Here is a 27,119-nt window from a genome sequence, read left to right as displayed (position 1 = left end):
ACAGCCCAATTTTTCAAGGGGATTAAAAATATGAAATGAAAGTCAGTATCATTTCTGCTGCATTCTCTTGGTAAGAAATGAATCACAGGTTGGTTACCCAGCCCAGATTCAAGGTGGAAGGGACTACACAAAACTGGAAGGGATGACTCACAGGGAGCATCATTGTGACATTCACCCTCCATACACCCCATTATTCTGTTTGTGCCTCTATTATCACTTGTCACATGATGTTATAATTTGTTTACTTGTCAGCCTGCTCACTAGACTATGAATGTCATGAGGGCAAGAACCAACTCACTCATCTTTCATAGCCACAGTGCCTGGCTCAAGTCCTAGCACATAGCAGGTTCTTACTAAAGGTTTGTGGAGGGGCACCTGAAAGGCTCAGTTGGTTGAGCGTCCGATTCTTGGTTTCGGCTCAGGTCGATCTCACAGTTTCACAAGTTCGAGCCCTGCATCAGGCTCTGTGCTGGCAGAAGCCTGCTTGGGATTCTCTGTCTCTCCCTCTCTCTCTGCCCTTTCCCCATTTGCACTGTCTCTCTGTCTCTCAAAATAAATAAATAAGCTTTAAAAATAAAAAATGAAAATAAAGGTTTGTGGAATTCAATTATTCCTGTCACAATCATCCAGAGTATACAGGGTCAGAGCATCTGGCTCTAAAGAGAGTTCTGGACCATGTGGGCTGTAGCTCTAAAAAAAGTAAATTAAATCAATTATTTTCAATGTAAAGATAACCTCCAGAAGAAATGAAGTAGGACAGGTAAGTTCCAAGACATTACAGGGAAAGGAGACAAGGAAAACATAATCAATTCAACAAAAGCCTTTTAGATACCTTACTTAGAAATCTACAAATATATATAACATAATTAATAATATGGCAGATCTGAATAAAATAACCATCAGACTTGAACTAAAGATACAAAAAGAGAATTTTGCAGTCAATAATTTGTAAGCAAACACACATCACATTTATAAAAACTATGTATCAGGCCACAAAGAAAACCTGAAATTATTCAAAACGCAAACATCATGCAGATCATATTGTAACATAATTTAAAATTCACAAAACAAAACAATTGATAGTCACTTCCTCCCAACCCCTCAATGTGAATGTGAACTCACAAAATGTCTGGGTAAAAGAAAAAAAAAAGGAAATTATAAACCTAAGTACAACACTAACCATAAAAGAAATATAAAAGATAATCAAATGCCTCCTTCCTAAAATTGTATCAGGTCCACTTGATTTTGTAGGTGGGTTCTGTCAAGCTTTCAAGGTTAAATTTTCCAAGTTACACAGGGCACCTGGGGGGCTCAGCTGGTTAAGCGCTGGACTTCAGCTTAGGCCATGATCTCATGGTTTGTAGGTTCAAGCTCTGTGTCAGGCTCTGTGCTGACAGCTCAGAGCCTGGAACCTGTTTCAGATTCTGTATCTTCCTCTCTCTCTATGCCTCCCCCACTCTCTCTCTCTCTCACTCTCAAAAATAAACATTAAGGGCATCTGAGAGGTTGGTGGGCGGGCATCATGGATCAGGTAATGCAGTTCATTGAGCCGAGTCGGCAGTTTGTGAAGGACTCAATTCGGCTGGTCAAAAGGTGCACTAAACCTGATAGGAAAGAATTCCAGAAGATTGCCATGGCAACAGCAATAGGATTTGCTATAATGGGATTCATTGGCTTTTTTTGTGAAATTGATCCATATCCCTATTAATAACATCATTGTTGGTGGCTGAATACCTTTTTAGAAGAGTTTTTCATCTTGGGGACTGGAGAATAAGTGAGGATTTGAGAAACTCATGGAGTAAAAATCTGTCTATATGCTTTGTGTTTTTCTTTCTTTTTGTGTCTTCCAAGATGTTTTGTATTTGTAAATTAAAATAATTTCAAAATAAAAAATAAATAAACATTAAAAAAAAATTTTTTTTAACTTCTAAGTTACATAAACAAGCCCAGATCACAGAAAAAGGTTTAAAATATTTTAATTAAGGGCACCAGTTGGGTGGCTCAGTTGATTGAGCATCCAACTCTTGATTCTGGCTCAGGTCGTGATCAGAGGGTCATGGGATCAAGCCCCACATCAGGCTCCGCCCTGAGTATGGAGCCTGCTTACGATTCTCTCTCTCTCTCCCTCTGCCCTTCTCCCCCACTCACATACTCTTTCTCTCTAAAATAAATTTTTTTTTAATTTAAGATTTTTAATTAACACTATGAAGTTAGCATAATATTGATATCAAAACCAGAATAAGAATACACAAGGAAAAAATATATAGGCCTATCTATCTCATGTATGAACATATATGAAAAATGTTTACATAGGAGAATATTTAAATAATGAAAAAATATTATTGATTCTAGGAATTCAATGTTAGATTACATTTTTTTAAATCTTATATACTGAATTACATTAACAGATCAAAGAAGAAAACACACAAACATTTCAATAGATGATAGAAAAGTTGGTGATAAAGGTTAATATCCAATGCATTAAAAAAAATCAGCAAGCTAGAACAGAAGGAAACATCAAAACTCAAAGCAAAAATTATACTCAGTGGCAAAAATTAGAATCTTTCCCATTCAGGGGCGCCTGGGTGGCGCAGTCGGTTAAGCGTCCGACTTCAGCCAGGTCACGATCTCGCGGTCCGTGAGTTCGAGCCCCGCGTCAGGCTCTGGGCTGATGGCTCAGAGCCTGGAGCCTGTTTCCGATTCTGTGTCTCCCTCTCTCTCTGCCCCTCCCCCGTTCATGCTCTGTCTCTCTCTGTCCCAAAAATAAATAAACGTTGAAAAAAAAAAAAATTAAAAAAAAAAAAAAAAAAAGAATCTTTCCCATTCAAATCAAGTGCAATTCAAGGATGCCTGCTATCACTGCTACTATTTAAAACTATAGTAGAGGACCTAGCCAATTCAGTAAGTAATATAAAAGAAAAAAGCTCTATAGGTATTATAAATATGTAACAGGAAAAATCTTTAGAACTAATTGACAGAAAGCTGCAACAAGGTAGCTGAATACAAGATCAATATACAAAAATTAACAGCTCTACTATAAACCAATAATAATGAATTGGGAAACAAAGAAATATCCCATATACAATAGCAATGAAAACTATTATCACTACAAATAAACAGGAAATATATAATACCTCCATAAAGAAATCTCTAAAAATTTACTGAATTTACTGCATAAAAGCAGTCCTTAACACATCTCCCCAAATTAATTTACAAATTCAAAGAAATCGCAATTAAAATCCCCAAGAGAATTCTATAGAGAAAAACATCTTTCTTTCCTTCTTTTCTTTCTTTCTTTGTTTCTTTCTTTCTTTATTAGGATAAAAAATGTTTGGGGTGCGTGGGTGGCTCAGTTGGTTAAGCATCTGATTCTTGATTTCAGCTCAGGTCATTATCTCACAGTTCACAAGTTCAAGCCCCACATCAGGCCCTGTGCTGACAGCAAGGAGCATGCTTGGGATTTTCTCTCTTTCTCTCTCTTTCTCTGTCCCTCCTGCACTCTCTCTTTTTCTCTCTCAGAAGAAATAAATAAACTTTATTTATAAAAAAAAGAAAGAAAGAAAGAAAGAAAGAAAGAAAGAAAGAAAGAAAGAAAGAAAGAAAGAAAATGTCCTAGACGATCTTGAAAAAGAGCACTGAAAGGGTATTTGCCATACTAATTGTCAAATATATATTATAAAGCTTTCAGTAAAATTTTTAAAGGGGGCATTGGAGCAGAAATAGACAAATAAATTAATGGTACAAAAAGAGAAAAACCCTAAACGTACCTACACACATAATAGGGATTTGGTATATGATTGTATTGGTGTGGTATATTGAATCATTGGATAAAAAATGAAGTGTGTAACAAATAATTTTTAGAACAAATGACTACCAATTTGGAAGAAAGTAATTAGATTTCCTGCCATTCACAAAAATAAATTCCACATGGATTAAAGATTTTAAGTTAAAAAACATGAAAAAGAAGAAAATTTAGAATGTGTTTATAATCTTAAATTCAAAAAGACTCTTTTAAGCAAAATTCTTAGATAAATATTAAAATTTGGAATGAAGTAAGTCAGAGAAAGCCAAATACCATGTGATCTCACTTTTACATGGAAATTGAACAGAAAAAAAGTTCATAATACAGAGAACAGATTGGTTGTTGCCAGAGATAGGGGTTGGGGAGTGAGTGAAATGGGTGAAGGGTGTCAAAAGGTACAAACTTCCAGTTATAAAATGAATAAATTATGGGAATGTAATGTACAACATGGTGACTATAATTAATACTACTGTATTGCATGTTTGAAAGTTTCTGGGTAAATTTTAAAAGTCCTTATCACAAAAAAAAAGATTTTTGTAACTATGTATGGTGACAGATGGTACATTTATTGTGATGATCATTTCATAGTAAATACAAAGATCACATCATTATGTTGTACACCTGAAACTAATACAACGTTACATATCGATTATACTGAAATAAAAAATAACTGGAAAGTAAAATATTAATAAATTTAACTACATAAAAACTTTACATTTCTATGCCACAAAAACACCATAATTAAGTTTAAACAGAAACTGATTATAGAAACTATTTATAACGTTTATAAAAAAAGAGTAATATCCAGAATATACTAAGGATTTCTACAGATAAATAAAAGGAATGACCTAACAGGAAAATGATAAATGAACTGACCATTCACAGAAGTAGAGCAACAAATGAGAAATAGCCATATGAAAATGCATTGAATTTCACTAGTAATCAGGAAAATGCAGATGAAATAACAATGAGAATCCATTTGAGGCCCGTCTGTCTGATCAGCAAAATTCGAAAAGTTTTATAACATTGAATGTTGGAGAGGATGGGGCAAACTCGCCACTCTAGTGAGATTACAGACTGTTGGTGAGGCCATTTTGCAGAATGTACTGACACTTGAGATGAGTTTATCCTTTGACCCAGCAATCCCATTACTCAAGACCCACACCAGAGAAGCACTGGCACGTGTCCACAAGATGGCAGGAATAAAGAGAATCATCAGAGCTCTGTTTGTGGTAGAGAAAACAACAGCCATGATTCCCCTATTGCCTCCCCTAAGAGAAGCAAAAGGGGGAAATAAAGGGGAGGGGAGGGGAAGAGAGGAGAAGGAAAAGGAGGAAGGAGAAAGGGAGGGACGGGTTTTTTTCTTTAATATGAGCTTGACTTAAGAGCACAAAGCAATTTTCAGAACATGTACGGCGTGATAGCATATTTGTAAAAGCAAAAACTATGTATTTCTATATATCTGTATATTATATAAATGCATTTTTTAAAGAGCCATAAAGAAGACCTGCCACACATAATGGAATATTATTCAACCATGAGAAAGAAAGAAATCCTACCACATGCTACAATATGGATGGACCTTGAGAACATTAAGCTAAATGAAATAAGCTAGACCAAAAAAGACAAATACTGTGTGATGTCACTTACATGTGGAATCTGAAAAATGGTTGCCAGGGGCTAGGGGATAGAGTAAATAGGAAACGGTTAGTAAAAGGGTACAAACTTTCAACTATAAGACATAGGATCTGAGCATCAAATGTAAAACATGGTGACCATAGTTGAAAACACTGTATTGTATAATTGAAATTTGCTACCAGAGAACTTAGATGTGGTACCAAAAAAAAAAAAAAAAAATTAAAAAAAAAAAGAGAGTAACTCTCACTCTGTGATTCAAAGTTATTTTATGTTGGGTTGATGTACCACCTAAAATCACCTCCCACACCACCAGTGAAACATGTCCTTTAGTAAAGAAATTCTGAGGTAAAATAGATCAAGAGGTGGATGGATGGATAAAGAAAGAAATCAATAAACAACTAAACAGCATGCCAAACTGGTAACAGTCATCACCTCTGGGAGATGATCAGGAGTAATTTTAGCTTTATCCGCCAAAATACATACATATATAATGAGAATATCTTCTTCTACAGTTTGTGAAAATTTTTAAGAGCTTTTTTAAAAATAATAAAAATGTTTTGGGGACAAAGACAGAGCTCTGTGACATGCTGCCAGAAACATTTCTACAGACTGGCCCATAAACATTTCATATACTGATATCTACCTTAAGCCAGATATGCCACCATTCCTTTGGTCTTCATACTTTCCCTGGGAAGATTCTGGAATCACAGACTGGTAAAGGAAGACCATCCAGATAGGGAAAAAATATATATTTTTTTCATTATGTGCCAAGCACTGTCTTAGGAACTTTTCTTTCTTTTTGTTCTTTTTTCATTTTAACAGCCTTTTTTTTTTTTTTTAATTTATTTATTTTGAGAGAGAGAGAAAATGCAAATGGGGGAGAAACAGAGAGAGACGGAAGGAGAGGATCCCAAGCAGGCTCCACACTGTCAGCACAGAACCCAATGCAGGGCTCCAACCCATGAACCGTGAGATCATGATCTGAACCAAAGTCGGAACCTTAACCGACTGAGCCATCCAGGAACTCCCAAACAGCCTTTATTTAAAGCTGTATATGAGATTACTTTATTCCTACATCTTCTCAATATAATCTTCTTCTTTATACTTGCCCTTTTCCTCTCCTTCAAGGATCCTTTTGTGGTCTCTGTCCAGTTTTAGTCTAGTGACAGCCACCTTCCTAGGGCGAAGGCCCACGTGGACAGTTGTGCCATGCGCCTTCTCTCACTGTAGTCAGTCAATGTAGATGATGTACTTCTTCCTGTAAACCTGGACTACTTTGCCAATTTGCTGACCTTTGTAGTGTCCTTGCACAACCTGTACTTTATCATCCTTTCACACGGGCACGGATCGAATGTTGCACTTCTGTCTCAGCTCTTTGGAAAGAGGGGAAGACATAATCTTCCTGCAAATGTGGGAAGGTGCATTGAAATGCCTTTTACAGTTCTTGCTCCGGTCAGAAGTCACAAAGGGCTTGAACTTCATTTTGGCCCTTGGCACTTCAGTGACGGCAGCAAAAGGGTCTAGGAACTTTTCATGAGTTACTGACTCTAACCCTCACAACAGGTCTAGGTAGGCATTATTAAGAGATAGGCATTATTTTCCACATTTTGCACAAGAGAAAATAAAATCCAGAAAAGTGAAGCAACTTGTCTAAAATCACAGTTGACCCATCAGGAGTTATACAAATCCAGCCCTTTGGTTTCCAAAACCTATCCCACTCCTCCTATGATAGGCCACTCCCTGTTCCACCACTGAGAATGAGGATCCTTAGTTAAACTGCCCCCAGCCGGGGCACCTGAGTGGCTCAGTGGGTTAGGTGTCTGACTGTTGATTTCAGCACAGGTCATGATCTTGTGGTTCGTGGGTTTGAGCCCCACATCAAGTCCCACATTGAGCCCTGCATTGGGCTCTGTGCTGGCAGTGTGGAAATTAAAATATATATATATTTTTTTTTTTTAATTTAAAAAACAAAACAAACAAAACAGCCCCCAGCCCAATGAACTGGGTAGAGAGAATCAAATGTGGCAGCATGGACATGAGGACGTGCCTTCCAGACGCCCCTCCACAGAAGGACCTACTGCTCAGCTGCTGAGAATGCCTCAAGCTGCCAGGCCCTTCAGGGATTGCCACAGCTCCTGCAGAGGATCGAGGAGGAGGAGATTAAGTCTGGGCTGTTGTCACCAGTTTGCATCCCCAGGAACAGAGTCCAAGATGGTGTTGAGAGGGCAGGATGTACATTAGGAAGCCTCTTTGAGATCAACAGCTATGGAAGGGATCAGGCAGAAGAAGAAGAAGTCAAGAAGGCCCAATAAATAACCTTGGCCAACCCCATGAGGAGCTCTGGACCTAAGATGGCCCATCAGAGTTGTCCCATGTGGAGCTAACATGGCCCAGCCTTCAGGTCTCACCTCCACCCATCATTGCATGTGGGCCACCAGAGAAGGGCATGACCTTGAGCTGAAGCAAAAACACACGAGGGGGATGACAACTGAAGGCTACCTGCTGACAGCAGCTGGGGCAGCAAGTCCTTCCTTGAAGGGAGATCTGGCACCTCAACATGTACATCACAGACTGAAAGACAGGTTTTGACTGAAAGTCAAATCGCAGTCCTACCCCTCCCTGACCACTGCAGGACAAGAATGTTCTACCCTCTGGAGAAATGTCTCAGGGAAGCCCCAGACTCCGGATCATCAGGAATAGTGGGAAGTTAAGGTGAGGTGCTGAATTAAAAGTGGTGGACTTAGTGAAATTCTGCCTCCTGAATGGTGAGAGCTCTGCCTCCCTCCCTTTCCCAGCCAAGCTCCCAGAACTTCTATAACCATGGTGGGGAAACCCCCAAGCACAGGATAGGCAGATCCTTCTCTGGAGAAACTGCACAGCCCCAGAGAAAAGACATACAGATACTAACATCTCAGGATCTCCCAGTGAAAAAGCCAGTTCACCACTCGGCCACCCTAGAATAGAGGCCAGCAGTGAGAGAGCCTGCCCCCACCGCCCCCCCCCCACACACACACACGTCTGCCAGTTTTCTGTGCCTCACTCTTCATTCTAACAGACCCATGTCTCAGCAATACCTGACATTTAAAGGAAGCCTTGAACAGAAAACAGAGAGCAAAGCAAATAAATAGAAAAAGGAACTGGAAGAAATTGAGCTACGCAGGACGTTAAAAAAAGCAACTTGTAGGGGAAAAAAACCACTTAAAATGAATACACACAGAGTCCTAGGAGACACTGTCACATCCACGAACCAAATGCAGGCTGCTATTTTTAAAAAGCATCAAGAGGGGCGCCTGGGTGGCTCAGTCGGTTAAGCGTCCGACTTCGGCTCAGGTCACGATCTCACAGTCCGTGAGTTCGAGCCCCGTGTCGGGCTCTGGGCTGATGGCTCGGAGCCTGGAGCCTGCTTCCAATTCTGTGTCTCCCTCTCTCTCTGCCCCTCCCCCGTTCATGCTCTGTCTCTCTCTGTCTCAAAAATAAATAAAAACGTTAAAAAAAATTTTTTTTAAATAATAAATAAATAAATAAATAAATAAATAAAAAGCATCAAGAACAAGAGAGAGAAAGAGCCCCTGGAAGCTAAACCTGTGATAGACAAAATTGAAAATTCAATAGGAAGTTTAGAAAAGTCAACAAAAGAGATCCCCCAGATGATAAATAAAAGAACATAAAATAAGAGGAAAGAAAAGAGTAAGATAATTAGAAGTTCAATCGGCGAGATTCATTATTGAAATATGGGGAGTTCCAGAAATGAAGATGGAGGGGAGGAGGCAATGGGAAAAAGAACTTTAAAAAAGAAAAAAAAAGAAAACTTCCAGAACTGGAGCATGTGACTCTCTGGATAGAAATCAGCCATTTATAACCCACCACAATAAAATTGAAGACACACTCTACAATACATCATTGTGGAATTTCATAACAGCAGGAATAAAGAAGAGATTTTAAAAGCTCCCGGAGAGAAATGGAGGAAAATAACCGAGGCAGAAGAAGGCACAGAATCCAGGAAACTGAACCCAACAGAGAAGAGAGGACAGAAAACTTCTAAGAGGAGAAGTCCCAGGAGGACAGCAGGCCCAGGAGCACAGAGTCCAGACTTGAGCAGAAAGGTGAACTCCAGGAGGGAGATACGGGAAGGCAGGAGGTTGGGATTGGTAAATTATCTGCCAGATGGTGTGGGATAAATTAGCAAGAGGTACGAAGAAAACTAAGCAAAATAAATAGATGTGATTAACAACTCTGGAAAAAGTAAAATGAAAGGAAGTGTAACCTGGGAATGCAAGCTGGTGCAGCCACTCTGGAAAACAGTATGGAGGTTCCTCAAAAAACTAACAATAGAAGTACCCTACAACCCAGCAATTGCACTACCAGGCATTTATCCAAAGGATCCAGGTGTGCTGTTTCGAAGGGACACATGCACCCCCATGTTTATAGCAACTATCAACAATAGCCAAAGTATGGAAAGAGCCCAAATTTTGGTCGATGGATGAATGGATAAAGATGTGGTATATATATACAATGGAGTATTACTCGGCAATCAAAAAGAATGAAATCTTGCCATTTGCAACTACGTGGATGGAACTGGAGGGTATTATGCTAAGCGAAATTAGTCAGTCAGAGAAAGACAAAAATCATATGACTTCACTCATATGAGGACTTTAAGAGACAAAACAGATGAACATAAGGGAAGGGAAACAAAAATAATATAAAAACAGGGAGGGGGACAAAACAGAAGAGACTCATAAATATGGAGAACAAACAGAGGGTTACGGGAGGGGCTGTGGGAGGGGGGATGGGCTAAATGGGTAAGGGGCACGAAGGAATCTACTCCTGAAATCATTGTTGCACTATATGCTAACTAATTTGGATGTGAATTTAAAAAAATAAAACAAGTCAGTTTAAAAAAAAGAAAGAGGGGCGCCTGGGTGGCGCAGTCGGTTAAGCGTCCAACTTCAGCCAGGTCACGATCTCGCAGTCCGTGAGTTCGAGCCCCGCATCAGGCTCGGGGCTGATGGCTCAGAGCCTGGAGTCTGTTTCCGATTCTGTGTCTCCCTCTCTCTCTGCCCCTCCCCCGTTCATGCTCTGTCTCTCTCTGTCCCAAAAATAAATAAACGTTGAAAAAAAAATTTTTTTTTAAATAAATAAATAAATAAATAAATAAATAAAAGAAAGAAACGCACATAATCTATATAAGGAGTATTAAAACACTTTCCTAGCAATATAAACAATAACTTCAATGCAATAGGAACAAAAACTGTCTCTCTATAGTGGAGCACTAGATTTTGTAAAATAATTATAGGATTCATAAAATGCTATTTGGGATCGTGATTAAAAAAAAGAAAGAAAGAAAGGAACTGTAACCTTAGTGCAGTGCTTGGTTCAGCACTAAACAATATGTACATGTAGGGGACACCTGGGTGGTTCAGTCGGTTATGCAACCGGCTTCAGCTCAGGTCATGATCTCAAGGTTCAGGAGTTTGAGCCTCGCCTCAGGCTCTGTGCTGAGCACTCAGACCCTGGAACCTGCTTCAGATTCTGAGTCTCCTTCTCTCTCTGACCCTCCCCTACTTGTGTTCTGTCTCTCTCAAAAATAAATATTTTTTAAAAATTATTGATATGTAGATGTAAACAATATTTACATACGTGATGAAATGGGGCAAATGCAATAGAACACACTGGGTGATGTATGTCTGATCCTGAGTCCCTGTCTTCCCTAATCTCTGCCAACCTCTAGTTATCATATTTGTCTGGGATTTGTAGGACTTCATGAGTAGCTGATTGGGTGGTTGTTAGGTGGCTTAGTTTGTGCAAATATCATGTGTTGGTCTTCTCCATGTTCTTTTGGGGTTTTGTTGTTTACACACCTCTTTTTTTATATTGAGAAAAATAGCCAAAGCATCTTTGACAAAAGTTTCTGTGCCAGGCAAAAGAAAGTGGAGCATAGCTCAATGACCTCTCTTCTTAAAGTGTGGGAGTCTTACCCAATCCTTTCTTCTGTGTTCCCCTTCCCCTAGTTCCCATTTTGGGCCAGATCTCCTGCCCTAAAAACTTGACTCTCACCCTATCCCCACTTTTTTCTCCCCCCCCCAAAAAAAGCCCACACACATACAATTTAATTTGTGGGGTATCTCCACGACTCATAAATGACTTATGCAAAAATCCTGAAGAAGCTAAGAACATTTCATCCCTGGTCCCCAATCTCCTGTGTCAAGACTATTCTTTGATGTGATTCATACTAACACACTTGTATTTGGACGGCTCAAACCTACCTTAATTTCTAAACCTAGAGTAGAGAGAAGTAGAAGCAATAAGGGGGACTTCCATGTAGAGAGCAGGGTCAGACCAAGAAAGGAAGATGAATGTATATCCAAGTCAATTAGGGATTTTATACAGGTGCAAGAAACTTATGTCAAAGTGGCCACAAGACTGTTTAATAGGAGATAGATAAATGTAGCCCCATGCATGTTTACCACTAGAAACCAAAGCTTTGTGTGAAATCTTGAATTTACTGGGGAGAAAAAAGTGTGTACCTCTCTGCTCTTTCCCTGATCCCTTCCCCTCATTTCTGAACTGCGGGAGACTGAGCCCTCTTGGGCTTTAGAGACCCCATCACTGGGGCATGTTTATTCGATGGTTGGTATTGCTATGCCAGGTACTTCCTTTCCTGTTTGCTAACATTTTGTAACACACATGCTCACCTTTTCCCTTCTCTTATCCTGGGAAAATACAATGAATATATAAAAATTTACTGATACTGAAACAAAATTCCACTCACTGTAGCAACAAAAAATTATAAAATGCCTAAGAACATACTTGCAAAGAAACGTACAAAACTTATACATGAATAAAACTATAAAAATTTTCTCCAGATGATAAAATGTGATCTGAATAAAGGGAGAGACATTCCATGCCCCTGGGTATGAAGATTCATTATTGTAAAACTCATTATGTCCTTCCTACATCAACCCATAAATTCTCAATGCAAATGCTCCAAAATCCCAATATGATTCCTTGGTGAGATTTGACAAACTGATTATGAATACCCTCTGAATGAGAAAATATTCGAGAACAGTCAAGCAATGCTTTAAAAATAAGGGCAATACATGGACTTAATCCACCAAATATCAAAAGATTTTTAAGGTGTCACTAGTGTAATAATAGAGAGATGAAAGAGAATAGGAAATTATAAGAGACTCGTTATGGGTCAGAATACATTTAGATAAAAATAATATTTAAAACCAGTAGGAAAAAGAAGGATTATTTAAGAAGTGTTTTAGGGACAACTGGAAACTAAATTAGAAAACGTTTAAGTTGGATCTCTACCTGACACAAATACTTATTTAAGATCGAGTGATAAGCACAAAAAGAAATATTTTCTGTTGTGGCAGAGCTAACGGGTAAGAAAACAGGTATTAAATCAAAGAACCATGCATATAAATAAAAGTCACTATCGTTGTAAGGGCTACAAAAAAGGTGCTACTTTCTGGGGCACCTGGGCATCTCAGTCAGTTGAGTGTCTCTTGATTTCAGCTCAGCTCATGATCCCAGGGTCATTGGATAGAGCCCCACATCCGGCTCTACACTCAGCAGGAAGCCTGCTTGAAATTTTTTTTCTCTCTCTCTCTGTCCCTTTTCCCCACTCATGCTCTCTCTCTCTCTCTCTCTAAAATAAAATTTAAAAAAAAATTTTTTAAGTGCTACTTTCTGTTATGAAAACTCAGAAGAGAAGTAATTGCTTTAGGAAAGTCAGGATAGGCTTCCCTGAAAGGAACTGACTGAACTTAGTCCTGAGATCTGAAGAAAAAACTAAGGATTCGCTCAGCAAAAAGCTGGAAGGCAACATACCTAGGAAAGGGCACAGCTGTACAAAGGCTTGTGGAGAAGGATGTATAGAGCATTCAAAGAAGCAGGGGTGGGCTATGGTGACTAGCATTTAGAAAAGAGAAGGGAGCATGAGGCCGGATCCTGCAGGGCCTGGGAGGTCACATCAGAGGTGCTGCCCTAAGAGCAATGGAATACCTTGAGAGTTTTAGCCAGAGGAGTGACAAGAGGAGATTTGGGTTTTGAAAAGATCACGTCTGGCTGCAAAGCAGACACATGGATTGGCTGAGAGGTTGTACTGGGTCAGGTGATAAAATGTAGGCGACAGCAGTAGTCCATACAAAAGATATGAATTGTTTGGACTAGAGTGGTAGCAAAAAAAATAGAAAGAGGCGTGCTGATTACCTATTTTTTTTTTAACATTTATTTTTAAGACAGAGAGAGACAGAGCATGAACGGGGGAGGGGCAGAGAGAGAGGGAGACACAGAATCGGAAGCAGGCTCCAGGCTCTGAGCCATCAGCCCAGAGCCCGACGCGGGGCTCGAGCTCACGGAACGTGAGATCGTGACCTGAGCTGAAGTCGGAGGCTTAACCGACTGAGCCACCCAGGCGCCCCAACTGATTACCTATTTAAAAGGCAAAATGTACATGACTGATGGTGGATTGGATACTGAGCATGGGAGAAAAGGAGGCGTCAAGGGTAGGTAGATGGTAGGGCACCTGGGTGGCACAAGAAAGCGTCCAACTTTAGCTCAGGTCCTGATCTCACAGTTTGCAAGTTCAAGCCTCGAGGCTGTCAGCGCAGAACCTGCTTTGGGTCCTCTGTCCCCCTCTCTCGCTGCCCCTCCCCCGCTCGCCCACAGGCTCGCTCTTGCTCTCTCTCTCGCTCGCTCTCTCTCTCAAAAATAAACAGTTAAAAAAAAAAAAAAAGAACGGGTGGGTGGTTATACCATTCACAGAAGATAAAGAGCACAGGACCAGTTTGGTGCTGGAGAAATCACAAATTCAGGTCTGAACGAACACACAGAGTTCGAGGTATCTTGAGATATGCAACGGCAGCTACCAAGTAGGCAGTGTAGATAGAACCTTAGGGAAAATATTCACATGTCACTTCTTCTACAGAACATGAAGTAGAACCATATTAGCTGCTACTAACAAACAAACCCCACGGCTTTACTGACTCACCACAACTGAAGTTCATTTCTCATTCAGGAAGCAGTCAAAAGCAGGTTGTGAGAAGCTCCCGTTCATATGCAATGCAGGCACACAGGTTTCTCCCTACTTGTGGCCTGCTCCTCCCCTCAGGCATCCTAGGCCTCTGCATTCAGGCAGAAGGGGAAACAGAGCGGGGAACACACACCTCAACAACCTTAACCAGGCAGTGACACATACCATGAATTACACATCATATCTCACTATGTTTCATTGGTAAGAATAGAGCCCCCACTGAGCACCTACTTCCTAGAGTAGTGCTGCCAGATAAAAAAGGATGCATAGCTAAAGTTGAATTTTGGAAAAAAAAAAAAAGAATCATTTTTTAGTATAAGTATGTCCCAAATATTATACTTGAAAGTCAAACGTAACTAGTGTCTTATTTTTCACAATTGCTTGCTTGCTTCCTTGCTAAACCTAGCAACCCTATCCCAGGGGTGCTATCTAACCCTATCTATGCAGAGGTCACACATTTTGATGTACAGTTAGTCATTTATGCCATAGGATACAAACGACTTAGAGCAGACTTCCCCCATATTTCCTGTGCAGGACACGGGTTGTTTATAGCAACATGTTCTCGAGTTTGAAAGACCAGGGAAGAAGAGCCTTAGAAATAAAGGATGAATGAGGAGCACTCTTAGCAAACCTTAAAGTCAAAAAATACAAATCAATGTATTTATTCATTTAGCCATTGGGCATTTATTGAGCACTTACTACGTTCTAAGTGCCATGCTCGGGGCTAAAGATGCTGAGATATTGCAACCCATGCTCTAAGAAGCTCATAGCCTTGGGAGTGGGGGCAGATGGAAAAATAAACAGCAGGTGAATATGTAGCACCTAAGTCAAACTGATAGGAATCCAGAAGGTTTCCCAAGAGAGATGGTGGCTGAACTGAGCCAAGTAGGAATCCAAGTGAAGGTGCACAGATTGTTACATCCACTCATGGAGTAGTAAGGTACAGGACATACCTTCACACTGTAAACAACTAGAAAACTGGACAAAATATGTGAAACGGTTGACATCAGGCAGAGAAGGCCTGTAATCTCTGAGAGAAAGGAAATAAGTAAGGTGAACCCTTCCTACAATTGACCTGGTTTTCTGCCTAGAGGTAATTTCTGGATTTTGGTACAGGGAAGGGAACCCGGACAGAACCTGGCAGACTCACTTGAGTTAAGGATACAAAGATAGGCCCTTTGGGAGGCTAAAATAGCTGGAATTCATATGCAGAAAAAGTTTTCAAGAAATCTGCACGGGGTCTCCTCAAGTCTTCAACTGAATACTAATCTGTAAAGACTTCGATAAAGCTCCACAAAGCCAAAACCAGGACAACGGCTAGCAGCTGAACAATTCCCAGAGCCTAGGAGATGTTTAGGTCCCCCCAGCCAGAGTGGAGACAACTCATTAAATAGAGGAAATTCAAAGCAATTCCAGAATTGCCATGCCTTAGCAGCAGAGTGAAGGGTATTCCAGACCAGTCCTAACAAAACTTAAAAACAAGCATAGAAAGGATCAACTGATCTGCAAGTAAGTTGATTGCCTACCAAAATAAACATCAACATTCTATTTAGGCAAAAAAAAAAACTAAACACCCAACAAAATAACATTTATAAGGTCAACATCTAAAAAATTACTAGACATGGAAAGAAGCAGGAAAATATGATCCACATCCAGGAGAAAGATTAGTCAAAAGAAACAGACTCAGAAATAACAAGGATAATGGGATTACCAAGTGAAGGTATGCGGGAAGGGGATGGAATCCAAACCAAGAGAGTGGGTGGAATACACAGGGCTTCTGGACAACTCACCTGGAGACTGTCCAGTTCCTTTTGGTTGCACTGGTGAGAACAGGGTATTTGTGACAGACACCCACTATCATCAGAAGCAAATGTAGAGGTAGGCTCCATCTGGAGAAATCTAGAAGACCCAGGTCAGTCTTGCCTACTGCCAAAAGAATGGCTGCCTTCCGTCCCCACTAAGGCACTTCAAGTTCCCTGGGACAAGTTGGAATCTGAGTGTCTCTATCCTAGTCAAAGCTTTCTCACTCATTTCTAAGATGAACTTGGATTAAATACATGCATTTCTAAGGAAAGGAAAGGGAGTTCAGCCTTAAGGAGCACTTACTGTATGCCAGATACTGTACTAGGCACTCTGACATACATTGTTTCACTTAATCCTCATACTAGCCTGAAAGATACTTATCTCCTTAGAAATGGAAACACTTAGATCCAGAAATTAAGGAGTTTGTCTGTGGTCAATCGTGTACAGTTTGAACTGCAATCTGCAAAAATTCAATGAATCAAACTTTGATGAATGCTTTTGAAGTCCTCTTGCATAATGCAGCCTTTGTAGTCAAGCACAACCAGAGTCCAAATTCCAGTTCAGCTACTTGCTAGCTGACAGCCTTTGGAAAGTTCCCCAGCTCTTCAAGACTTAGATTCTACATATGTTCAGGGGGAAGAGTAAATCCCTCTTTTTATGATCATAGGGAAGATCAACTGAGAAGATTAAGAATGTAAACTGGGGCACCTGGGTGGCTCAGTCGGTTAAGCGACTGACTTCAGCTCAGGTCACAATCTCACGTTCCGTGAGTTCGAGCCCCGTGTCGGGCTCGGGGCTGATGGCTCAGAGCCTGGAGCCTGCTTCCGATTCTGTGTCTCCCTCTCTCTCTGCCCCTCCCCCATTCATGCTCTATCTCTCTCTGTCTCAAAATAAATAAATGTTAAAAAAAAAAAATTAAAAAAAAAAGAATGTAAAGAACTCAAAATAGGGGTAGGAGCATAGGAGGTATTCAACAAGGCACACTCTCACACTGTCCTCCTCCTTCTTTGTTAATTAAATATCTGATCTGAGCTTACATCACGTTGGGAGTGGGGAACCAAAGTTACAACAAAATCAAATAGAACCTTTCAGCAAATGTGTCAGTGGTTCCGAAAGTGAGGTCCCTGGACCAAGCAAATCAACACCAGCTGAAATTTGTTAGAAATTTACATTTTCTGACTCCACTCCAGACCTACTGAATGAGGAACTCTGAGTAGGGCCCAGCTGTCTCTATTTTAAGGAGCCCTCAGGTGATTTTGATGCACACCAAAGTTTCAGAACCATGTATATAATAGTTTTGCCATCACATTAATTTCACTCAAATATTACAGAGACCATGGGCAGATCATAATAATAATCTCACAATGGCTACCCTTTGGTTTTATGCATTATTTTCAGGTTACTGTAATGTACTCTGCTGATTAAACCTCGCTATGCGAAAGAGTAAACCAAGCGAAATGATGTTGCATTAAACACCTTACAAAAAGAGATTCTCTAAGCTACTGATTTGATACAAAAAGATAAATGTCAAGAAGTTCTTCTTGAGAAAATTCACTTAAGTGGCCAACTTGGAGGAAGTGAAGACTAAATTGGGAGCATCTTCCCTAATCCCAGGAAGAGGTAAGCATAGATGGCACTTCAGAAATCCAACAAATTTCACAATTTCCTTTTAATTTAACTCTTCCTGCCCCAATCCCTTTCATTAAATCTGGGTTCCTAACTCATCTACTCTTTTCCCAGCTTGAAAATCTGGAAAACAGTGAAGTGACTTCGATCCAGAAATCACGCACTTGTCATTAGGTGCAAAAATTTATGCGCTTGAAGACCTCAAAACACTGAGAGCTTTAAAACAAGAAAGGGATGTGGGCTGGGCAGCTGAAACCAATCATGCAGGAGATATGGCATCTAAAGTAAATGGTACATCTGAATACTTAGAATGATTCTCAATTATATTAAAGTAGTTTTCATTTTTTCCAATGGCTATGCTACTGCTCCATATCTCTCTCTCAAGGCTCTACTCTTCCACGCTTGCTTGCAGATGATTTCTATTGTTTTCTATTTTCTTAATCTTCTCTATTATCTCTGCTGTTTTTTCTTCCTCATTTCACGACCTTTTTTTTCCTTGCAAGGCACTCACGCGGCGTCTGATGCTTCTACAAACGCAGGGATTTTTCTTCCTGTCCTTGAAGCGACAGCTTGTCTTCCCTCTGAAGTGTCTTTGTCGGAATGCCTGATAAACTGTTTATTTTTCCTAACAGCTTTCCTTTTTTGCCTGAAAAACAAACATTAACCAAAAAAGTCCTTGTTTCGCTCAAGTGATACTTTTTACGCAATCCCTGGTGCTAGAGCGCCGCCTGCTGAGAAAATGAGGATTAGCAGGTCACGCAGCCTTTGGTTCAGCAAAGGATAAAATTATTGGATTGGAGAGGCCATTTTCTCATCCGATGTACAGATTCTTCAGGAACAACAAGTGTCATATTCTTTTTTTTTTTTTTAATTGTTTTTTTCAACGTTTATTTATTTTTGGGACAGAGAGAGACAGAGCATGAACGGGGGAGGGGCAGAGAGAGAGGGAGACACAGAATCGGAAACAGGCTCCAGGCTCTGAGCCATCAGCCCAGAGCCCGACGCGGGGCTCGAACTCATGGACCGTGAGATCGTGACCTGGCTGAAGTCGGACGCTTAACCGACTGCGCCACCCAGGCGCCCCCAAGTGTCATATTCTTGAGAGTCCCTCTTCTCAATACCCTGCAGATGTCCCTATACTTATCCCTAACAAAACTACACCACAGTAAAATAAAATCCACCATCTACCAAATACTTAACAAAATGCCCCGTGTGGAATACAACTGACAACCAGAGAAGTGAAGCAGGACCTTTCTCTGAACCAAAGATATAAAACCTGTGACCTCATATGGCAGGCTATTTCCCCCATTACAGAGAGCCCAAATGATTCCAATGGACTTTCTTATAATAAACGGAAGTCAGCTTTCTATAATCCTCATAGCTTTTATCTGCAATTCCCAATTCTACTTCTGAGACACCACAAGATTTAATTACTTTTCCACACGTGAGCCCTTTAAATATTGGAAATATCCTACCATATCTACCTAAACATTCAAAATTCTGCTTGCTTTCCATTAAATATAACCCAGAAAAATGTGATTGTGTGTGCAACTTGTTATGGACTAAATGCATCACTCAAAATTCTATGTTGAAGTTGTACCCCCCCAAGATGATGATATTTGGGGGTGGGGGGCCTTTGGGAGGTAATTAGGTTTAGATGAGGTCATAAGGGTGGAGTCCTCATGATGGGATCAGTGCCCTTTTAAGAAGAGGTAAGAGAATTTTCTCTCCCCTCCCCGCCGCCTTTCTCTCAATCTTCCCCCTCTCCAGCAAGAAGGCAGAGTCTGCAAGCCATGAAGAGAGCCTCCACCAAAAATCCAACGCTGCTGCACCCTGACCTCAGACTTACTGCCTCTAGACTGCAAGAAATAAATTTCTGTTGCCTAAGCAACTCAGTCTATGGTACTTTGTTCTAAAGTGAACCTACTCTACACAGCACTATTATGTCTTGCAACCGTCCATAGTATATTCTATACCCTACAGGTTTTATTTCCTGGTAGTTACACTTTCTTTTTTTTTTTTTTTTTTTTTAATTTTTTTTTTTCAACGTTTATTTATTTTTGGGACAGAGAGAGACAGAGCATGAACGGGGGAGGGGCAGAGAGAGAGGGAGACACAGAATCGGAAACAGGCTCCAGGCTCTGAGCCATCAGCCCAGAGCCCGACGCGGGGCTCGAACTCACGGACCGCGAGATCGTGACCTGGCTGAAGTCGGACGCTTAACCGACTGCGCCACCCAGGCGCCCCTGGTAGTTACACTTTCAAGTGAGCTAACTGGATGCCCCTATTCTACAGTTGAGACACTGAGGCAAAATTTTATACATATATATATATATACACACACACACATATACACACATATACATATATACACATATATGCCACAGCAAGTTTTTGCCACAATAGTTTTTAGAAAAAACTCCTCACCAACTGCTGATTTGCCATCTACACTGAGCTCAAAATTCTCATTTTCAGGGCTTCTCTGTTACTCTGACACATTCATAATACCCGGTTTCTCAGAAACTTACATTTTCAACAGTAGCCTGGGAAATTTTCCCGCTAGTTGGCCCATTTGTGAAAAACACAAACCCCGTGTGGTAGATTGAGAAAATGACCATAAATTCTTTTTCTCCTTGTACCTATGCCCTAGCAATGTCATGCTGTAGTTTCTTCCATCAAGTAGTCTTTTTCTCCACTTGTGGGCTGGCGTTGAGATTTTCTCTTACGGAAATGATACTGTACAAGGTCAGAACCCATGCCTCAGGAGGCTTTGTGTGTTCTTGATTTCACTCTTGGAACCCTGAGTTGCCATGTGAATAAGTCCAAAGTATTATGCTAAAGGAAAAGGACAAGTGAGCACCTGGAGAAAGGTCGCGTTCATCTGAGCCATCCAAGCTGAATCCGTTACAGGCATAACTCAAAGATATTGCAGGTTTGGTTCCAGACCACCTCAATAAAGTGAATAGCACAATAAAGCAAATTAAATAGGTTTTTTTGGTGTCTCAATGCGTATAAAAGTTACATTTACCCTACACTATAGTCTAATAAGTCTGCAATAGCATTACGTCTAAAAAACAATGGACACACCTTAATTTAAAAATATTGCAGGGTGCATGGGTGGCTCAGTCAGTTAAGCATCCAACTCTTGGTTTTGGCTTGGGTCATGACCTTGGGTTCATGAGTTTGAGCCCCACATCGGGCTCCACACTGACAATGTGGAGCCTGCTTGGAATTTTCTCTCCCTGTCTCTCCACCCCTCCCTCACTTATGCTCTCTCTCTCTCTCAAAATAAATGAATAAAGTTTAAAAAAATGCTTTATTGCTCAAATATGCTAACCATCATCTGAGCTTTCAGCAAGTTGTAATCTTTTTGCTGGTGGTCTTTCCTCCATGTTAATGGCTGCTGACTGATCAGGGTGAGGACTGCCAAAGTTTGGGGTGGCTGTGGCAATTTCTTAAAATAAGAGAACAATGAAGTTTGCCACATCAATTGACTCTTCCTTTCACTTGAACACTTCATTGCCATTGTAGAGTTATTAATTGGCTTAATTTCAATATTGTGTCTCAGGAAACAGGGAGGCCCACGAAGAGGGAGAAAGACAGGGGAATGTCTTGTTGTGAAGCAGTTAGAACACAGACAATATTTTATCAATTAGGTTCATCCTTATTATATGGGTGCGGTTCATGGCACCCCAAAACAATTACAATAGTAACATCAAAGATCACTGATCACAGATCACCGTAACAAGCATAATGATGAAAAAAATTTGAAATATTGCAAGGATTCCCAAAATGTGACAGAGAGACACAAAGGGAGCAAATGCTGTGAGACAAATGGCACCAAGAGACCTGCTTGACCAAGGGGTGACACAAACCTTCAATTTGTAAAAAACGCAGTATTTGCAAAGTACAATAAAACGAGGTGTGCCTACATAAGCCAGTCAACCCAGCCAAACCACCAGCTGACCAGATGCAAGAGTAAACCCAGCCAAGACTAACCAAGCCCACCCTAGACTAGCTCTTCCCAGCTGAGCTCGCCCAAATTAAAGAATAACCTACAGAAGCACGAGCTAAATAAATAGCTATGATGCTATATGAAACTACAACATCACCTATAGTGCACTATACCCATAAATAATTAACTTGAATCTAATCAAGTCTTTAGAAATAATTTCCAGTTTACAGGAAATAGACGGGATAAAAAAAAAAAAACAAGCTGACTTCTGTTTGGTGATGAGGCGGGTATAAACAAATAAGCATACACTTATGCTCACTCTACACACGTGTTAATTTACACTGTTATTTTAGTGTTTTAAGTTGGAGAATGCCCTGAGAACCTTGGGTACACATTTTCCCAGCAGTTCTCCTTACTGTGCCTAAAACCTAAATCAGTCTTCAAAAAAAAGAAATCAAATCATTGTCCCAGCAATGTTCTGTGTTCTGTAAACAGAAGACATAAGGTTGCATTTCAGGGATCCTGAGGAATGCTGAAGTCTAACCACTTTAGAACCTATGATGAAGAGGGGCGCCTGGGTGGCGCAGTCGGTTAAGCGTCCGACTTCAGCCAGGTCACGATCTCGCGGTCCGTGAGTTCGAGCCCCGCGTCGGGTTCTGGGCTGATGGCTCAGAGCCTGGAGCCTGTTTCCGATTCTGTGTCTCCCTCTCTCTCTGCCCTTCCCCCATTCATGCTGTGTCTCTCTCTGTCCCAAAAATAAATAAACGTTGAAAAAAAAAAAAAAAAATTAAAAAAAAAAAAAAGAAAAGAAAAAAAAAAAAAAAAAAAAAAGAACCTATGATGAAGAGGAGCAACTGGGTGGCTCAGTCAGTTAAGCATCCAACTCGATTTCAGCTCAGGTCATGATCTCACAATCTCATTGTTCGTAGGATTGAGTCTCAAGTCGGGCTTGGGCTGACAGAGTGGAGCCTGCTTGGGATTCTCTCTCTCCTCTCTCTCTGCCCCTCTCCCAGCTCGTGCTCTCTCTCTCTCTCTCAAAATAAAAAAAAACATTAAAGAAAAAAAAAGCAGCTGTGATGAAGATTTATCTATATGCAGTCTGTGAATTGATCACTTTTCAGTTAAAATTTTTTAGGACCATTTTAACAGTCTCTGAAACCCAGCCATACAGTCTCTATAACTCACACACAGAGTCAGGGAAAGCCAACAGAAGGGCCATGTTTTATCTCAAATTTTCTATTCTCATTGACATAAAGAAGGACTATGATCAACTTCTCTAAGAGGCTGGTAATAAATCAGCCTTGGGGGTTTGAACTAGAAATGCATAAATATGACAGAGGTTTGGGTTCATCTGGTGTCAAGAACAGTCTGGTGCTTTGAAATTCTTTTTAATATTACATATTTTAAAAACCAAAAACATATTTTCTGAAGGCTTTTCTCCTTCATTTCTAAATCCAAGTGTATCATCAAGGAAAATGGAACCCATGTGCTATTGAATGCATTTACAGCCCATTCATTACAGCGCAATGACACTGTATAACACTGACATTTCCTTTTGTAGGAGTGACTTCCAAGTGCATACGATTCTGAGGCTAAAATTTCAGAGAACTTTCTTCTCCCAGCCCTCAAAGAGTCCCAGCATTTGTAAACCACACTCATGACTCCTCGCTGGAACACCAAGTTTTTAAGAGTTTTTGTCCAAATTTAAAATATTCACATGATGGAAAGATGTCTAGATTAGTTAAACAAGTCATTCTCCTTCCTTCCTTTGTCCTTGATTCTTCTAACTGCTTTGGAGAAAGAGGATGAGAGGGTTTCTTTATGAAGCAGCAGTCAGCGCAATCTTGCTGCTGAATTCCAAAGTAAGGAAAGAAAAGGCACACAGTCTGAGTGCAAGGTGCTCCCAGACTCTTCACAAAGCCCTTTTCAAAATCTCATGTTCCAGTAATACCGCATCCTCAGACAGCAGATGAGGAACTGATAATGCCACACCTGGGGGGGGGGGGGGGGGCAGGGAATGCTAATGTGAACTCAGGTGAATATTTTTACCTCCCTGGGCTTCCAGTGACTTCTCTGGAAAATGGCAGGCTACCCCTACCCCAAAAGGTGTTCTGTGAGCATTTCCTCAATACCACCAGTTTCCCCAGGGTAAGTGTTGCAGTTACTGTGACTGCAGAACAAAGTTCTCCAAGGGTAAAAGTGTAGAACAATCATTTTTTCTTTTTCATAGATTCTGAAGGTCAGGCATTCAGGCAGTGCTTGACTGGACAGTTCTCACTTGGGGGTGGCAGTCAGATATCGACTGAGGCTGCAGAGACCTGGAAGTTCAACGGGGCTAGTTCACTAGCCAGGGCTAGCTAGCTGACACTCGCCGTGGCTTGGGAGCTCAGCGGGGGCTGCTGACCACACACGGCCTCTGCATTATGGCAGTCTCACGGTAACTGTACTTCTCACATAGCAGGTCAAAGCTCCAAATAAATGCAAGTACCCCAGCAACAAAGGTCGAATCTGCGTGGCTTTTTATGACCTAACTTTGGAAGTCACGTAAGATCACTTTTATCATATCCTGCTGGTCAAAGCAGTCCCAAGCTTGCCTATATTCAAGGGGAAAAAAAGCCATAGATCCCCATCTCTGAATGGGAAGCGTGTCAAGAATTTGAGGATGAGATTCTAAAACCACCACCACCACGACGGATACTCACACAGAGAGAAGCAGACACTATTGCTGCCCTGCCCATGTCCGAGTTCACCTATAACTGCTGAGGACAGTTCCTGTGATTGCCGACAGACAACGACTCACTTCAGGGGCCCAGGCCTCTGTTTCTCAGCCTGAGGGCTTTCTCTGTAATGTGGGAAGAGCTCAGCCCTCAGGGGCAACCAATAATAGAATCAGTGGATAATACTCAACCTCCTCAGCCCTTGGCAGGACAGTTCTGAGGCATGTCAGAGTGGTGCCCAACATGACAAAGCGCCACTTGGCCTCAGCAGCAGCCAGCTCATTAACACCTCCAGTACTGGCTTTTCTCCCTTCTCTCTCCAGCTCTTCCTCCCTCACCTCTGCTTCCTCGTGTCCAGCACCCAACTTCCTGTCCTCCAGTCTGCTTTTGGGAGCACCCAAACTAAAACACCCATTATATGTGTCCTGATGAGAGAAAAGTTGAGAACTGTTGCAGCAGATGACCTCCCCAGTCTAAATTCCTGCTTTTGTGATCAACCATTTCATAAGCGTGGGTAACTGGCAAGGTCTACGATTGCCCTGAGTCCTCAAAGAAGTTGTAGGGTAAAGCCAAAACTGCCCCAGTAACTGGGTAGGTAACTTTCGTAAGTGAATCCTACTTTCCAAATAAAGTACTTCCTATAGCAAAAAAGGAGGTCCCTCCTTGGTCCCTTAAAAGTAGCCATAAAAATCAGTACTGAATGATGGCTTACGGCCTGAAAAGAAATTAAACAAGACTGAAAATAAACACATCCCAGTAAAATCTAAACTTTCATAGCTAGCAAACTTCGGGTAATTGCAATTCCTGTAGGCAAGGGGAAGTTTTATTTTATTGAGGAGTTTTCCTTTATTCTTTAACTTCTCAATCATGCCTCCTGGAAGTATACTACAACCCAGGCCCAAGGTATGCTCTCATATTAGCTTATCAGATGAATCAGTCTTCCCTTGGCTCTCAAGATCTTTTATAATTAGTTTTGCAACATATGCATACAGTGGCTATGGGCAAAGCTCACAGGAATGAGAAAACTCATTTAGAACAGTTGCCAGAGTTCCAGTGTTTTCTCAAGCTTAGCCAGTTAATTCTACTTCTGGGCGTAACCAAGAATGGGTCCCCAGATCTGCCAGGCTTTTTCTTCAAGTTGGAAATGCCTCGAGAACCAGTCTTCAGTTTCTTTGGAGTGGTCTTTGGATGTCCCACCTGAATGAAAGAAGGGTAGTCCCAGAAATGACAGAAGTCTATCATTTGTCAAACACTGTATTAAAGTGGGAGTTTAACTACATATATGCCAACCATCCCCAAACCTCCTTAACTCCCATAGTTTGTCACCAACAAAGGTAGCAAAACTGCATGGGACACAGCAATGCGGTTGTTTTCTTGAAAAAACTCCAGAGACCAAATTATACAATTTCTAACACTGGGCTATTCAGGGGCCTGGTAAACACAGAAACCACAAGAGGGGAGGGAAGGGAAAAGAAGTGGGGGCAGGATGTCTGCTCTAATTCCGTATTCACTCTGCTGTGCTCTGTTTTACAACAATGTCAGCTCTATGGAATAAAACCAAACGTGGTTTCTGTGTCTTTAAGGCCCAGGCAACTTGGGCAATGGGTAGGTTGCCATAGCAACTTGTAATTCTACTGTCTACTAAATTGAAAAGCAACAATAGAAAATCCCTAGCAAATAAAGTGGGATACCTCTCAATGATAATTATCTGTTTATCACAGTCTGGTTTTGAGTTCTTAAGACTACAAACACCTAGAATCCTCTGCTATATTTGATTGAAGCGGGGCTAATATTTTCTTTTCTTTTCAAAAGCTCTCAGGCAGAAGAGAAGAAAACAAACAAACAAGTTTCTGAGAGAGTTTAGATGTCAGCCTCATCTATGGGCCCAGAGGAATGCTTCCACTATGCATACACACATACAAAAGGAGAAAGCAGGATTAAGCAACTCAAAAATCTATAGCAACACGAGGTAGTAAAACCTCAGTCAGTCTTACATCAGACTTCCTTGAAAAAAGGCCTGAGACCATTAGCATGGAGATGTGTGCTTTGCAGATACACACACAAAAAAGTGTTTTAAGATTATGACCCCAATAAAACATCAAAAAGCTCTTCCATCCACAGCCAATTAATTTAAATTTATTGAAAGATTGTTGGGCATCGTATAAGACACTAAAGCTACAAAAACAAGGAAGACCCAGTCTCTGACCTCTATAAGCTCACAATTGGGGAATGGGGAGAAAGACACATAAATTATACGGCCAGTTTTCCCAAGTGTTACAGACTGAATTGTATCCTCCAAAGAATCCATATGTTTTAGTCCTAACACGCAGTACCTCAGAATGTAACCGTATTTGGAGATATGGTCTTTAAAGAGGTCACTAAATTAAACCAAGGTCATAACGGTCAGCCCTAATCCAATCAGACCGGTGTCCTTATAAGAAGAGGAAATTCGGACACAGACATATACAGAGGGAACATGATGAGAAGACACAAGGAGAACACAGCCATCTACAAGTCAAGGAGAGAAGCCTGGAA

At 40.9% G+C, this 27,119-nt stretch overlaps 1 long non-coding RNA gene and 2 pseudogenes across 3 annotated transcripts in view; 1 reads left to right on the top strand and 2 right to left on the bottom strand.

Annotated features, from left to right (window-relative positions):
* The window catches only part of LOC123575703, a 128,313-nt gene that overhangs the window by 96,489 nt on the left and 4,705 nt on the right, over nucleotides 1-27,119 (bottom strand). For 2 of the 3 annotated variants that reach the window (XR_006700942.1, XR_006700943.1), the window contains exon 2: nucleotides 14,442-14,574. This is a non-coding gene — a long non-coding RNA (uncharacterized LOC123575703). Of the gene's footprint in view, nucleotides 1-14,441; nucleotides 14,575-25,388; nucleotides 25,782-27,119 lie in introns of those variants that run through there. The other variant, XR_006700941.1, reaches the window with a different exon arrangement.
* On the top strand, nucleotides 1,500-1,893 carry LOC123575701 (annotated as a pseudogene).
* LOC123575700 lies at nucleotides 6,512-6,922 on the bottom strand (annotated as a pseudogene).

The sequence above is a fragment of the Leopardus geoffroyi genome, chromosome C2 (assembly GCF_018350155.1).
Source record: "Leopardus geoffroyi isolate Oge1 chromosome C2, O.geoffroyi_Oge1_pat1.0, whole genome shotgun sequence".
Taxonomy (NCBI): Eukaryota; Metazoa; Chordata; class Mammalia; order Carnivora; family Felidae; genus Leopardus; species Leopardus geoffroyi.
This window is presented reverse-complemented; position numbering and strand designations above follow the sequence as displayed.